Source organism: Corvus moneduloides, chromosome Z (genome assembly GCF_009650955.1).
Source record: "Corvus moneduloides isolate bCorMon1 chromosome Z, bCorMon1.pri, whole genome shotgun sequence".
NCBI lineage: Eukaryota > Metazoa > Chordata > Aves > Passeriformes > Corvidae > Corvus > Corvus moneduloides.
Genome location: NC_045511.1, coordinates 12,390,735 through 12,406,479, shown reverse-complemented (window position 1 = coordinate 12,406,479; position 15,745 = coordinate 12,390,735).

The following is a 15,745-nucleotide window of genomic DNA, read 5'->3' as shown; positions in this document are numbered from 1 at the left end:
CAGGGGAATAACTTTTTTATATTTAATTTTGTTTGATAAATATATATTCAGTTGTTACCATAATAAAATTCTGTCGAAGTCCCAGTTGTAGGATCTGCTTAATGCAGTCTGTCCTGTGCCACCTGCTGTGCTTGCCTGATGGATGCCATGCTTCCATTCAGGAGTTCTCCCTTGTAACTACAAATGTGTGAACAGAAAAGCTTTTCCAAGTGCTCTTATTTACAGTCCTGGAAAATGGACTGAGATCAACACACAAGGTCATGAAGTGCCTAGGGAAAACAGTAGCACTTATTTCCAGAGACATCACAGTGGCATAGCTTCTTACTCACAAGTTGCATGTGACATTGTCATTTAAAATGCTCTGGTCTAACCAGAGCTGGTTAGCAATTCAAGCTATGTGCCTTTAATGGAGCTGAGTTGTTCATGTGCTCTGCAGAGCATCGATTTCAATCGGCTTGAAACAACACAGCATTTGGTAGTTGGTTTCTGTTTCATAAAAAGTTACACATGCCTGAAAGAGTTGACTAACTGTGTGGTTGAATGGAATGAGAGGAGTAAATAAATGTTCTCCCACTGAAGAAAATATAGTAGTAAACCAAGGGTCTAGGTTTTGTGGCTTTAGAAGAATAAATCTTACCCACAAAATAATCACACTGACTTCAATGGGAGTAACAACACATGTGACTGGATTATTCTTAAAGAGTAACAGAATCAGAACCAAAGGGAATGCCTGCTAGTTTTTGCTTAAGGAGGCATTTTCCAACGCAGCCACAAGAGGGGAAAAAGCCCCTCACTTCCTAGAACAAAAAAAACCACCCCAAGGTTGCTTTATTCCTAATTCAGTGTTGGACCTAAGAGACTGTGTTCCGGCAGGGTTCAACTGGTTTAGAGAAGCTGTGTGATCACCAGCCACGGTTGTGTGTCCGTGTGGTGGATGCCTCATTAAAACATACAGCGGGTCATGCACATAATATCTCAAGCTCTGAGTGCACATAAATGATAAACATGTTGGACAAAATGCGTGTCTACACAACTCCTAATATGGGAAGAATTCCTTAATGTGAAGGGATAGCACCAACACAGTTTGAACACAGCTATATTAAGCCAAACAGTGCAGTAATAAGGAGTCAGTGACTTCCCTGAAATGCTGTTGTAGAGGTGTTAGAGCATGACTGGTTCAGGACTTGGCTGCTGCTGTTCCAGAAAGAGTGTTTCTGGCAGTGGCATATGTAGATGTTTCTGGACTGCAGTTTGGGTTGCTGTGGCAGTGATGTGAAGGTGCTGGCTGTGAGGAGAGAGGGCCAGCACTGTGCTGCCTTTCCTGCTCTCACCTCTGCAGGTACAGACTAAGGGAGCAAAAGGGCCATTCTTGTTCTGCTGGAGGCTTCAGTCAGCTGTCTGCTCTGCCTGTAGCTGGGGCCTATGCTGCTCACTGCTGCCATAGGTGTGTGAAACAGGTGATTAGTGCACACAGTATTTTTTCACAGCCTGTTCTCTAACCTGTGCAGCATAAGCCCCTTATGCTGGCGTAAGGTACAGCCCTGGCTCTGTGGCAGGCTTATTTGTCTCTCTGGATCTCAGTCAGACAGATGCTTGTTTGCTAAATGGATAAACTGTCTGTCTGCAAAACTGGGCATGAAGGATGTTGTGAACTAAACCTGCCACCGCTCTCTCCTATACAATGAGTAATGCTTCCTCAGCTTGTCTTGTGTTCAATGCTCCTTTCCTCTATTCTATGTGCATTCCTGTTGCTTAGTATAATTTGTTTTTATTTTGGTCTTTCTAGGACAGGCTGTGTAGGGTTTAGGCCCAATCTGGCTTCCTCTAAAGTCTAAGAAAATATTGGCCTTGAACCAGCAAAGCACTTACACTCCGATAATGCTCCCATAAAATTCAATGGCTAGACTCCCACTCACTTCAGTGGTGTAGCCCAAAGTGCTGAGATTACTCACTTGCTTGAAGTTATGTGTGTGTCTGTGTATTCTGTGTTTTAGAGTGCTAACCAATAAAAGCAGGTCTGAAATCAGGGATTTCCATGGTTATTTCGTGGGTTTGATATCAGAAAGGAATGAATTGTGAGACTTTTCAGGAAGTGAATAGAAATGGAAACTGGAAATTCTTTCCTGAACCTGAAATACAAAATGAAATTGAGTTCTTTGAGGAGGAATTATGGAAATACTTGCAGGGCTCCGAAGACACAGCATGACCATGGAGTCCTATCTGCTTTACCTGACAGTATTCAGATCCTTTGGCTTCAATGGTATCAAAGTCTAGAAAGAAAACTCATTTCTTAGACTGTTTCCTGTTATTTTAACATCCTTTCCCTTAGTTCACAGAGCAGATGCTTTTTTGGTGTGTTTATCAAAGCATCAGCCCAGCCTCAGAACTGTAAACTTTGGCATTGAAGAGGTAGGTCCAAAGACCATCTCTGTGGGAAGCGGAAACATAACAGTGTATGGATTGCTCCAGATCAGAATCATTTAGGAAAAAGTGTGGCCTGTAACAGGCAGAAGTTGATTGTTTCACAATGCTCTTGTTTAAACCCTGCTTCATAACATTTTCACAGTGAGGAATGTTGCATACACTGCTGTCAGTGAAGTTTTGCTAATTAATTCATCTGAGGTATGGTTTTGCCCACAATATACAAGGTTTCTTAATAACCTGACTTCTAATAATAGTCTAGTTTACAGGTATTTTAGACTATAGCGTGACCACATTTATTAAAGAACTCTCTATTAAACTCTGTTTTTGAATAATCTAATGCACAAAAATGCATCTATACATAAGTGTCTACATCCCATATTCATATGCTATAACAAATTGAAATTTTGGATAGTGATACAACTATTGCATCTAATTGTGGTACCTCCGATTCCATATCTGATGAATGACTGCAGCTTCCACTTAAAGAGAGGCCCTTGACTCCTGCACTGTTGAAATGCATGCCCATAAAATCTAAGGCTATCAAAAACTAGTGATTTAAAGAAAGTTCAGGATGTTCCAATAATTATCAGATCCCTTTCAGAAACTGTTCTGCTTTACATTCTGCCCACAGAAAATGTGTATTTATAAAAAAGGAGTGAAAAAGATCAGCATAAACAAATATGCCTAATCTCTAATAATAGTACTGCCAAAAATAAAAATCTGCCAATTAAAGTATTAAAAAAAAGTTGCAGGTTTGATGCCGTCATTCACTTGCATAACACCGCCGCTACAATCTGCATATACAGTCTGCCTTTTCAATGGAAATGCTGAACTTCAGCTCTTGGAAGTGTAGCTTCAATGAGCTAGGAAGTAATACACTCCACCAAGCTGGCAAACAGGAACTCAAGGCTTTGGATCCTAGCTGTATTTTTCTGCTGACCTTGGGTGCATCTGCTGAGAGGAGAAGCATTGGGTTTAACTGCACCAGCTCTTCCTCATTTACTTCCTTAATGTTTCCTCGTCTGTCAGGATGTAGCAGAACTCGGAGGAACCCATGGGACTTCCCCATCCCAGGGGCTGTGCTCTTAGAGGCAAAGAAAGCCTCACACATAAATTATGTGTACTAATATACTGCTCATCCCACACTCCCCATGATGTCCATAATCACCCAGCAGGGCTCACTGTGTTTTTTCAAGTGAACATGAGCCATCCGAGTCTAAATCAACCTGGTCCGGTCGCTTTGCACTATCTCAGTATTGACACTCAACCCGTCGTGCTGCATGACAGTGAACAGCTGGCAGAATAAATCAGGGATCCTGGACATGACAAGAACTCACTTGACCTTACTTGACTTGACCTATAATATCTTGTTGGCGCAGGAGGAGAGTAGGCTTTCTCTAGTGAAGTAATCATATCCTCTCTAATTTTTCTTCATCCTATCCAGAGCACACTGTTGTGTGTGCATGGAGTGAGGGGATTTGTGAGGGAGGAAGTGGTGGGGCCCTCCTCCTGCCATGTGGTCCTGGGAGAGGGGCCCTGAGGGGAGACACGGGGTTTCTCTAGCCCCTGGTCAGCCTCGTTCCCCATTGGTTGTTTTGTGTTCCCCTGCGCGGGCAAGGACCCTCGGGTCCCGTGATTGCCTCAGTTCCTCAGCAGAACTCCAGCCATGCGGCTGGAGAAATAAACATCTGTCTGAAACATCTATCAAAAATCAGTCCATATGTATTTCTTTTCCACGGGCCTCGTTGTCTGATACGTGTGTTGCAGTATCCGCATTGTAACAAATGGTGGATAATGCGAGCAGAATGATCCCCAGTCCCTACAGGGACTGATTTGTGAGTAAACTCTGGATTCCTCTTCTTGTTTTTGTTTTGCTGTTCCATCTCTAAATTATGGAGGAACCATGGAAAGACTCTTGGCTCTCAGAGCCACATATGGACATCTAGCTTAAACTTGAAAAGATTCTTGAACAACAATTTATAAATTTTAGCTTAATTCAAACTCAAAAGAAACTGAAACATTTCCTTTCATGGTTGTTTAAGAACTTTTTCTATGTTTCTTGGGATTTAATTCTTACCAAAGACTTTTGGAAGACCGTTTGGACACAGTTAATTTCTGAGTCAAAATACATGCCGATGGAAGAGTATTTTCTTGAATGTTATTTAATTACCGAGACTGTTGAGCAATGTCAGCTGTGTCCTGGTGAAGGGAAGCCTGGCTCAGGGACTGTGTGACCCAGACCACGTGGACCGAGCACTCTGTGAGCAGCAGTGAGGCAATTCCCGTGTGCGGGCGGAGCGATGTGAGCTGCAGTGTCAGCAATGGAGCGAGGCACGGTGGGAGCCCGCCCAGCCCCGCGCAGCGCGTGGTGGAGCGAGCCCCGTGAACGCCCGACCGAGAGGGGCGGCGCGCGGGCGGCGGCTGGCGGCGGTGGCAGTAGAGTGGAGCTGCGCCCAGCCGAAACGCTGGAGCAGGGCACAGGGGGCTGTTGCTCGGGGGCCCAGCCAAGACGCGGGTGCAGCCCCAGCCAGCAGCAGCGCAGCTGAGAGCAGAGGCGGCAGCGCGGGGGGGAGCTGAGCAGCACGGTCCGGCCCAGCGTGCGCGGCCCCGAATGCGACCCTGGGAAGAGCGCGCAGGCACGAGCAGCTCCGGCGGCCCCAGCAGCCCTGGCAGTTACAACGCGGGAGCGAGCGGAAGTGAAGAGAAAGCAAAAATGCAGCAAGACAGAAAACAGCAGCCACTTGGAAAAAGGAAAAAATCTTTGTAGCCAAGGTTTTAGGAATAGTAAGATGGTATAATGTTAAACAAAATTATGGTTTTATAACAAGATGTGACAACCAAGAAGACACATTCGTTCATAGAACTGCTATTAAAAAGAATAACCCTGAAAAATGCATCCCAAGCTTGGGAGATGGAGAGGTGGTGGAGTTCAAAATTGTGCAAGGTAGAAAAGGGTTACAAGCAGCAGAGGTCACTGGGCCTGATGGTGTTTCTGTAAAAGGCAGTATATATGCTAAAAATCGTAGTCATGTTAGACAATATCTCCATTATAAGCCGCCCTACAGTCTCCCTTTCCTAATCCCACCTTTCCCTTTTATCCTATATCCTATTACCCCCAGTGTATTCCCAATCTGTTTTTTCACCCATGGTTTCCCTCAAAAAACCATGCCTTTGCCAATTGTTTCCCCAAAAATCCCTTTCCAATGCCGAGTGGGGGATGAAGAGGGGGAGGGAAGAAATTAACTATTTTTGTTTAGTGTTCCAACAGGTACAAATAGAAGAAACCCTCTCCTGCCTCAGTTTCCCCACAAAGCATGCTCAGAGAGTTCTGTCTCCCTTCTATCAGCCTTAAGATGCTCCAGAGAATCTGTTTGGACATTTTAAGACTCAGGAGGGTGGCTTGTTTTGTTTTGAAACTGTCCTTGTTATCTCATGTTTATCCAGTTGTTTTCAATGTTAAGTTTTAAATCTCTTTTTGTTAAAAATAAACGGGTGAAATGTTGGGGCCCTCCCCCTGCCTGGGGTTCTGGGAGAGGGGCCCTGGGGGGGAGGCACGGAATTCCCTAGCCCCTGGTCAGCCTTGTTCCCCATTGGTTGTTTTGTGTTCCCCTGTGCGGGCCAGGACCCTTGGGTCCCGTGACTGCTTCGGCAGATCCTCAGCATGCAGCTGGAGAAATAAACATCTCTCAAGAATCAGTCCATATATATTCTTTTCCATGGGCCTTGTTGTCTGATACGTGTGTTGCAGTATCTGCACTGTAACAAGGAAGCACCTTTTCCTTCTTGAAGATTATTCTAGGAAACTGCAGTATAAATCCTTATTCAGTAGGTTTTTTCTTTGAAAAATGTTATAGAAAAAAGAACTTGTATTAGCTGAGTTGGAGGGAGAGTGAGAAAGTCCAGCGCTTTATGCCTGAGTGTGATTATTATTTTGTACTGAAGAGATTGGAGAGGTGTAAATTAAAGTGTCATTGTTTCTACAAATTATCACAAAGTGTTAACTTTGCTAAGATGAAAATAATAAAAGTAATGTAATGTGAGAGAACTAAAAACCACGACAAATTTCTCAAAATTGCACAGTCCACTCCGCTGTGTATTGGAAATCTGACTCAAAACCTGAAGACACTTGAGGCCTTTGCTCATATAAACTTCCCTGTGCCAGGATGGAAATTGTTGGGAGACTTGGTGAGCTAGACCATCAGGCATCTATTTCTGCACTGTCAACAGGCAGATATCAGATAGATGAAAGGGATGCTAATAAATGTTGCTCAGATAGTATTCTCATAGATGAAAAAAAATACTTTAAGTTCATTACAAGTTGATTTGTGTTTTCCCACACTGATTTGCTGTGTTTTAAGTAATTACATTTGCAAAAATGGCAACAATATATAAAAAGTATGGATTAGGTGATGAGGTGTTCTAGGCCCTGGACAACCCAGAATCTTACGTAATATAAAATGTATTTCAGTTTAGCCACTGCAATTCTGAAAGTCTATTTAGACTGAGATACTAAGTATTTAATTTGTTTTAATTGAAACTCTCATGAATGCTGAAAGGATGTAGTAATAATATAGCCAGACATACAATTTTCTCACCCTGATTCACAGTGAATTATTAAATAATATGTACCATTAATCCTCACATTGAAATTTCTTAGTGAGATTCATGACCTGCTGGCCTTTAATTCCAAGTATTTGAAATGGTACTCACATATTTTATATATAAAACTTTGTCATGTATTCTTCCTTTGTTTATAAGCTTTGTATGCTTTCAGTCATGCAACAGGTTTTCCTTTGTATTACGAATATGTTTATCTACTTGTTATTTAGTAATTTTATCAGCATGTGTGATAATCTGACACATAATATTTGAGTTGCACAAGTGCCTACATTTTCTGGAAATAAGATGCAGGGTCAATATACTTCAACACAAGATCTGTCCTCATTTATCTGAAGGAAGTCTTAACTGCACAAGAGTGATTTTAATAAATTAGAAATGCTGTCCTGAGGAATTCAGCCCTGCTTTTGAAGAACCCATCATTTAGTTTCATCCAGGGTGAGAGAAGTATTGCAGCTTTGGTAACAGTCACGTGCACATAGCCTGTTACCTTGTCTAAAGCTTCTGGAGGTAAATGCAATATTCATTAAATAGATTACATCACAGTAAAAGTGATAGCTTACAGTTTCAGGTATCTGATTTTCTTTCAGACACTTATTGATTCAACAGCTTTGCTTTCTGTGATTTTTTTTTTTAATTTATTTTTGGCTTAAGGAATTCAGGTTTTGTCCTAGGATATCAGCTTGGTACAGTGGTAAAGAAAATAACAGACTCAAGTGAGTTTTCTACTGGCAAGATTCCACAAGCTTCAGTGAAGCTATGCTTGTTTACATGCATTGAAAATTTGGCTCAGTGCCTGGATATGTGATATAAGTTATCTACCTGCTCCTACTTTTTCAGATAGAGACATCCTGTGCGTATCTTGGCTTTCTTCTTTCATTCCATTTCAGTCAAAGGGGACCTTCAGATAAGAAAAGTCTAGCAGACATGAGTAGTAGAAAGCATTAAACTGATAGGACGTTAGCAGGAAGCTGCCTAGCAAGGAGGACTTGGATAATTTTCATAGTGGTGTAAGGATTGAACAATGATAAAAGTGGCTCTTCAGTTCCGGAAGAGGTGCTGAGGTATCTGGTTGTAACCGTTTCATTCGCACCATTGTTACAAGCTTGTTTTAGAAGGACATATTTTCACTTTCATGCCATTTCATGGAAAAACGCAAAACCTTTGCCTCCTGGAATGATCATCTCTTTCCCCAGCTATAGTGCCACATGTTGGTGGCAGGGAGCACTCTCTAGAAGGCTGCTCTGCCTAAAAGCTTACTGTGTCCATGCCCCAGCAGTCTCTTTTTTCAGTGTGCTCCCAAATTTTCAGGATTTTGCCAGCACTTTCCTTTTGTGTTTGCTATTGCATATTGAACAAGGACATACTTCTTCACATTCTGCCCCTGGTTTTCATTTGACTTTTTTTTTTCTTTTTAATAGAGAGGAGTTGCAGTGCCTTTCTCTGGAAAGTAAGACTCCTGACTTGCAAGTGGCATGGAGTTGGGAGGTGTGTGCTTTATTCTGCTGCATGTCAGGGAATTTTGCTAAATTCCATTTCAATGCAACTTATTTTGAAATTATGCATCTGAGGTTCCAGTGGAACTTCTTGAATTACCTGTTTATAGCAATGCTGCAGGGTGTAAATCATCGCTAACTTTGCAGAATTTTTTTCCCATGAAGCAACACTTACAAATTTAAAGTAGTATTTTCAGATACAAAAAAGGTCTCTCAGTAATCCTGTTTCATGCCTTAAGACTTTAAAAGTCAACTTTTATTCTGAATTATTCAGGTCTAATGAGAGTTCTTATTTTCTGCCATGTAATCTGAATCTCAGTATCTTCCTTCTGAGCCTAAATATAATTATCTGTTAAGTTATACCAACTTTAGCTGATTTCACAACAGGGAATTTGGGTGCAGGTGCTCAAAGCAAACATAAAAACCAGAAATATGATGTCACCATGCATCCATGGTAGAGTTACATTTCAGAGCAGTCTTCTACCACTGATGTTGGTGGACATCAATTCTGATAGACATGTAGTTCATATTTTGCAAAAAGATTACCATGTTCTTCTATTATTTTTTTCAGATTCAGAGATAATATTGATGAAAATTGATTTCACTGCTAAAAGAAACATTTCTTCACAAGAAGTGATATGTTTTAAGGACATAGGTTTGACATCAAATGTTATGACTAAATGTGGCTTTCTTTTTAACTCAGATCTTATGACAGGTTAGCTTTAACTCAACCCTGTTACATGTCATAAAATATACTCCTGTGTAAAAACAATGACAGTTACTGCACAGATGTGTGTGTGTGTGTGTTGTGATAAAAAAGGAAAATTGTTCAATTAGCAAGAGAGAATTGAAAAGGACAACAATGTGTTTAGATGAATTGTCCCAAATCATCAATAAATGCCATCCTTTTATGCAACATGACAAAATTCAGAAAGTGCATTTGGTTTCAAGCAGGTGAAACGTGGGTTACAGGTAGAGAGCTCTTTGCAAGGATGGTATATCTGATATTCTCAAGAGCAAATGAAAGCTTGCAGTAGTTTTGGATAGTATCAGGGGATGGGTGGTCATAGGAAGTCAGTCCTTGTGAAGTGCTAAAACTCCATCCATATTCATTGGACACACCCAAAGTGCTAAAACCTGCTGCTAGGGTCATAATTCAGGTTGGGATTCCCAGGGAAAGCTATGGAAGTCCGATTCACATAATCTAAGAGACCTGCTGCAAAGCAGCTTTGCTGGGAGGCAGGAGATGATCCCCCAGCTGATGGAGGAGCCCACACACCCACGTGCCTGCCTCTGGCACCCTGCTACCAGCACCAGAGCATGACACATGCATGAGTGCCAGCACTGCTCGAGCATCTTGCCTGGGTTTTAGAAAGAAAACAGAAGCCTGATGAGAGCTGCCTGCTGGTGGGAGGGAGCAGGGTCAGGCTCTATTTGGAGCTCTGGCATGGGCGGATACCGCAACCCTGGAGAGGGTACAAGAATTCAGGCCACGCTCCTGCAATTAACATTTCCAGCTCCAAGTGGCTCCCGCTCTACATGTGCTTTCTTGGATGGCCCTTCTGAGAGGTCTAACTCTGCATGTGCTCAATGAAGGGAGGCTTAGCACCCAGCTCTGGGTTTTGAATTTCACAGAAGGAGCCAGAAGCTTTGAGGCCAGGTATTTGGTGGCTGATCTGTGGGGGTTAATTCTCTTATTGGAGCTACGTACAATAATTTGACCTCAAGGATCACAGCTCCAATTAGATGGTGTAGGAAATGAAAAACTGCACAACTCCCCCCCCCCCCATGCATTTTTAAATAGTTATATATATAGGTCCATAGCAATTCTTTGTGCAGGCATGCATGGGGATTCCTATAATAAGCTCTCAGTAAGCTGAATGCATTGAGCAAAAGGTTTTGGTTTGGAATGCCACAGGCAAATTTAATGGTATGCTGCAACCTCCTCTTCGCTGCTGGAAATATTTTCTTCGTTTGCCCCTAGTTCTGAACCGACTAAGAACTGTGTTTCAGAGTGGAGAAGTTATGCTGCTTAAATTAGCTCCTTTTTAAAACTTTGCTAATGAGTTTTGCGTTGTGATTATCTGGTCCTTTATATTCTGAAAATGAAATAATGAGACTTTTTCCCAAGAGCCGAGGATTGGGCTGACAGAATGTTACTTTAATAGGTGGGAAAGAACAGCAAAATCTTCACATCACCACGTGGCTTTCTGCTCATCCACCCACACCTGGAGGCAACTGTAGAAATGAAAGTCAGTCAAATTGCTCCTCATTTCTGCACTTGGGAGAATGCTGTTTCCTCTCTGCTACTGGGGCTACTAGTTCTGGGTTTTCTATAAGCCCCCTCCCAAGGTGAAGGGAGGTTGTGGCCTGAGGCCCCTTCCAAAGTTGATAGGAAACAGAAATAAAATTCCTGCTCCACTGCTGGGAGGAAGAGAGATGGGTTTTGCTGCAGGAAACCCACATGCACATGAAGGATGGTCATGAAGTCCCATTCCCATTAGGAAGGCAAGCAGCCATGTGGTGGCTTTTTATCACTCTTCAAGGTGTTAGAAAAATGTCCCACTGATACTTCCCCATGCAGGAGCCCCCCAGCCGCTCACTGGGGGCTGATGCTTGGTGTGGGGACAGTGCCTGAGTGCTTTCTGGGACCTGCATTCAGCCTGTTTAGGTCACCTGAGGTCACTTAGTGACCACCCACTGAGGGTGCCAAGGAATGCACAGCCTTCATCAGAGCGTCCTCGACTGGACACAGGAGACACACATGGGGTGGGCAGGGCTGCACAGGCCCTCCCCTCACCATCACCACACTGAGCTGTGCAAACCATCCTCCTGACACCATATGCTGGGCTGGGATGTGTGATACTGGTAAATGTGCAGGGCTCCATGCCAGGCACAGGGCCAGGCAAGAGCTGATCTGGGCTACAGCACATCAAAGCAGTAAGGTTGCCCTGTAGAGGGGCACCTTGGAACACTTGAAGATCCCCTGGTATCAATGTAGGCTGAGGGATGAATGCTTCAAGAGCAGCCCTGAGGAGATGGATTTGGGGCTATGAGTGGATGAGAGGCTGGACATGAAGCTGCAATGTGCACTGTGCTGCTAGAAAGCCAAATGTGTCCTGGGCTGCATCCAGAGCGACATCAAGGGGGGTTATTCTCCCATTCTGCACTGCCCTCATGAGACCCCACCTGGAGCACTGCATTGAGGTCTGGTGTCCCCAGCTTAAGAAGGACATGGTCCTGTTGCAGTGTGTCCAGAGGCTAAAAAGATGATCAGGGGACTGGGGCACCTCTCCTGTGAGGACAGAGTGAGAGCACTGAGGTAGTTCAGCCTGGAGAAGATTCTGGGGAGACCAGATAGGACCTTCCAGTATTTGAAAGGGGCCTATAAGAAAGACAACTTTTTCAACAGGGAACACAGAGTTTTCTGACTAAGAGATTTGACTTGACAAATGTAGATGCTGCCGTTATTATTTCTACTTCCAAACTTAGAACTGGTGTCAATTTGCAGCATGTATTTTTCAAGGCAAGATATTATGAAATGACTTAAGGGGTTCACAAGTTTAGATTAATGTAAAGCAGTATTTACTTAAATGTTTGTAATGTACTGTGATTAAGGCCTTCTAGAAACAATTTTAAGGCCTGTAGATGTGATAAAATGGATAGCATGGGAGCTGCAGTTTGTGACCTTCCAACCCCAAACAAAGGAGGAGTGTGTGAGGCTATGTCAGACTGGGGGCAATGAACTGTCTGATTTGTTTTGTTAGCCAGGTCGCCTAGGTCTCATTAGCTGCACTCTAGGGCTATAAAAAGCCTGGGTCTCTTTTTGAACCAAAGAGATAAGTCTGAGACAGTACTCCAGCTGGGAGCATGTCACAGGAAAATGTAACAGCATTGCAATGTACTCAGCATCATTTCCACCCCTCTTGTTGTGTTTCCTAATATTTTCTTTGGTTGGGTGAGTGCTATTTGTGAAGTTCAGCACAATGATTTTCAGATTATAGCTGTAGTGGACAATGCAACAGATACCCAGAGTTGCTTGGTCTCCCGTGGTTTCTAACAAGCTATATATAACTGCACCAGAATACGATTTGTGACCCAGGCCTAATTATTTGGTATGGGTTTTGCACCATCAGGTTCTGCTGTGCACCACAGCCAGTAGGCTTTTTTGGATACTATTTTCACTACATTTTACTTATTCCTCCATTTTGCATTTTATTGCTTTTACCACCATGGTTTTGATCTGGTGATCTCTTCTTTAGTTGTCAGCTTCCCTTATGAGGCTTGTTACCCTGTTTCAGCCTTGGGGGACCAGAAGAACCTTTTTCCACATTCTAGTGTTGGCACCTTGGTATTGTTACTCTCGTGACCAGTGACAGGACTCAAGGGAATTGCATGAAGCTGAGTCAAGGAAGGTTTAGAGTGGATATCAGGAAAAGGTTCTTCACCCGTAGGGTGGTTGGGCACTGGAAGAGGCTCCCCAGGGAAGTGGTCACAGCACCAGCCTGACAGAGGTTAAGAAGGATTTGGACAACACTCTCAGGCACATGGTGTGGTTGTTGGGGTGTCCTGGGGAGAATCAGGCATTGAACTCTATGATCCTGATTGGTGCCTTCCAATTCAGCATATTCTATGATTCTGTGATTCTGTAATGAGGTCAGTATGTTAATATAAGTCTTTCAGTATCCTCAGACACAGGACGATATGAATGCAGAATGGACAAAAGGGACTGGTTGTATCATTGAGTCTTGACTTCCACAGGGTTGGGGAGCCACATCTGAAATGGTTAGTCCAGAAGATTTTTTAGTCCATGTGTCTCAATCTGTCAGAGACCACAAGGCACACACCCTGTACTGAGTTTAGATCTTGAGAAACAGTACAAAATCAGTACACATTGAAATGCCTTGGTCTATATATTTTTTTTTTGATGTGACTTATCTCCAATATTTGAAAGACTGAAAGAAAAATAATAAACATGTCAAATTTTATAAAAAAAGGGGAAACTAGTTCTTTCCTGAACATTTCAGGCAGCTAGAAGAAGCCTCAAATGAATGTCATGATATAAATGTACAGTATTAAACAAAGATGATCAAGGAATTGAAGATGGTGTCTTCTTTCTCTTCTTTCAGTTCTCCTCACAGTCAGCCTACCAACAAAGTAACCACATAAGGATTCACGACCAAAGCTTAGAATTACTCTGCTGTTTTCCAAAATGAGTATCTATCTATCTATCTACACATCCATCTTTCCTCTTTTGGTTTTTTTTAAATCTCTGCTAGAACAATGACTCCAGCAGCTGTAACACAGATAATAGGACATAAAGAAAAGAAGATTTTGTTTTCAGCCATTTGGGAAGGATGTCACAGAAATTCCTTGACTGTTACTGAATTTTTTATTTAACTAATTTTTTTAGGTCTCACAATGTGGATATTATCATGTAGTGTCTGAAATCTTCACTCACTCTTCCATCTCCTGTGTTATACCAGTTACTCTTTATGTGACATCTGAAAGGTTATTTATTTACAGATAGTCTTATTTATTTACATGTAAAGCATCAGTGGAATGCCTCCCATTAGAAACCAAATCTTATGATTAGTTTAGAGTTTATGGTACAACTTAGAACACAATGTATTTATTGAGTTGCCAATTAGATTTATTTCCTGAAGTTGGACAATGATAGCTATCTAAACCTTGCTTCAGTATGTCGAAGTGCATCATACAAACAGTTGCATAAACTATTTTGCTAATGTTTTTTTTCTTGAACTGTAATTTTCCTTATTTCTTTTATTTTTAAAAGATAAAGGATTTACAAGTTGGAAAATATGGATCTCACAAGTTTGTGGAAATTCAACCTGACCAATAAACACATTTGCTTGCATCATATTCAGTGATTATTGTGATGTTAAGGAATGCTTTAAATCTTGTTGCCAACATAAAATCGTAAGATTTGTATTTATTTGCAGCAGATTTGAGGTTGGCCTATTGTGTAAAGATGAAATCTTAGCATGAAAGCCTCAGTAATGACACTGATCCAGAAATACTACAAAAAAGGGAGGAATCTCTTCAACTTCAGTGAGGTTTCGATTAGGATCTGTATCCATTCCAGTCTTTAGAAGCAAACATAAAACCAGCAGTAACAACCTCTGGACTACTGATTCATGACAGTAGATGAGATATTTTGGAGAAAAATTCAGGAGATAACTTGGTTGCAAGAGTTAAAATGTGTTTCTATAGAAGATGTATTTAATAAAGCAATACATTCATTTACAAAGATTTTTTTCATATTAACAGCCCTAGTTGTCAGAAAGTGTGCGGAGCTTTAGGTTGGAGCCAGGATACGTGACAGCTAAAAGTTTCTTGCATTGCAGAACACTGATCTGCACTGTAATTTTGAGATATTAATTCTGAGGCTTAATTCCAGATGTTTTTTGAGTATGTAGGAGGGAAGGATTTTGAATTTATCTTTGTAATGATACTGGTAAAAGAAGATGACAGGGCAGTAAAAATGAAAATTTCTGTTTTTCTGATTGTCAGAAATTGATTAATGCTTTGAAATAAAATTTTAGATTAAAAAGGAGATAAGGATTCTCTACTCTACCTCTCTGAGCAGTTCCCTTCATTATGGGGATAAAACCAGCACATAAGAACACAGAATCAGAACTAAAGCATAACTTCAAGTGAGGACAGCCTCAGAGAATCAATCTCTTGATTACAAAAAAGTCTAACTTATTCACAGAAGAGACATAGCAGAGCTGAGTCTTATTTGTAGCAATCATGATGACCAAGTCAGTAAATGCCCACATTTTCTTCTCTCTTGGTGTTTGCAAAGGGTAAGATTTTTTCTCCGTCCAGCATCAGCTGGTTCTGGATAACATCAGGTATATGCAAGAACTTTATACATCTCTGTTCTGCAGAGATCTGCAACTGCTGCAGGGACACCTAGGTTCCAACTGAGCTGGAAGCAGACAGAACATAATTACAGCACTGGGTGAATGTGAACCCTCTCTAGCATGTTAGTCTGAGGGTGCTGAAAGTCAGGGCTGGTTAGCTGTGGAGCAGCAGCATCCTGGGGTGCTCGGACTGAGCTAGCACAACTGGTGCTGCACTCCACTTTAGGCTATACCAGTGTGGATCCATGGCAGTTCTGTATTCTACTGCTGAGGATAGAGATTCCTACAATTCACGAGGCTGTGGTCTGAGGATGTTAC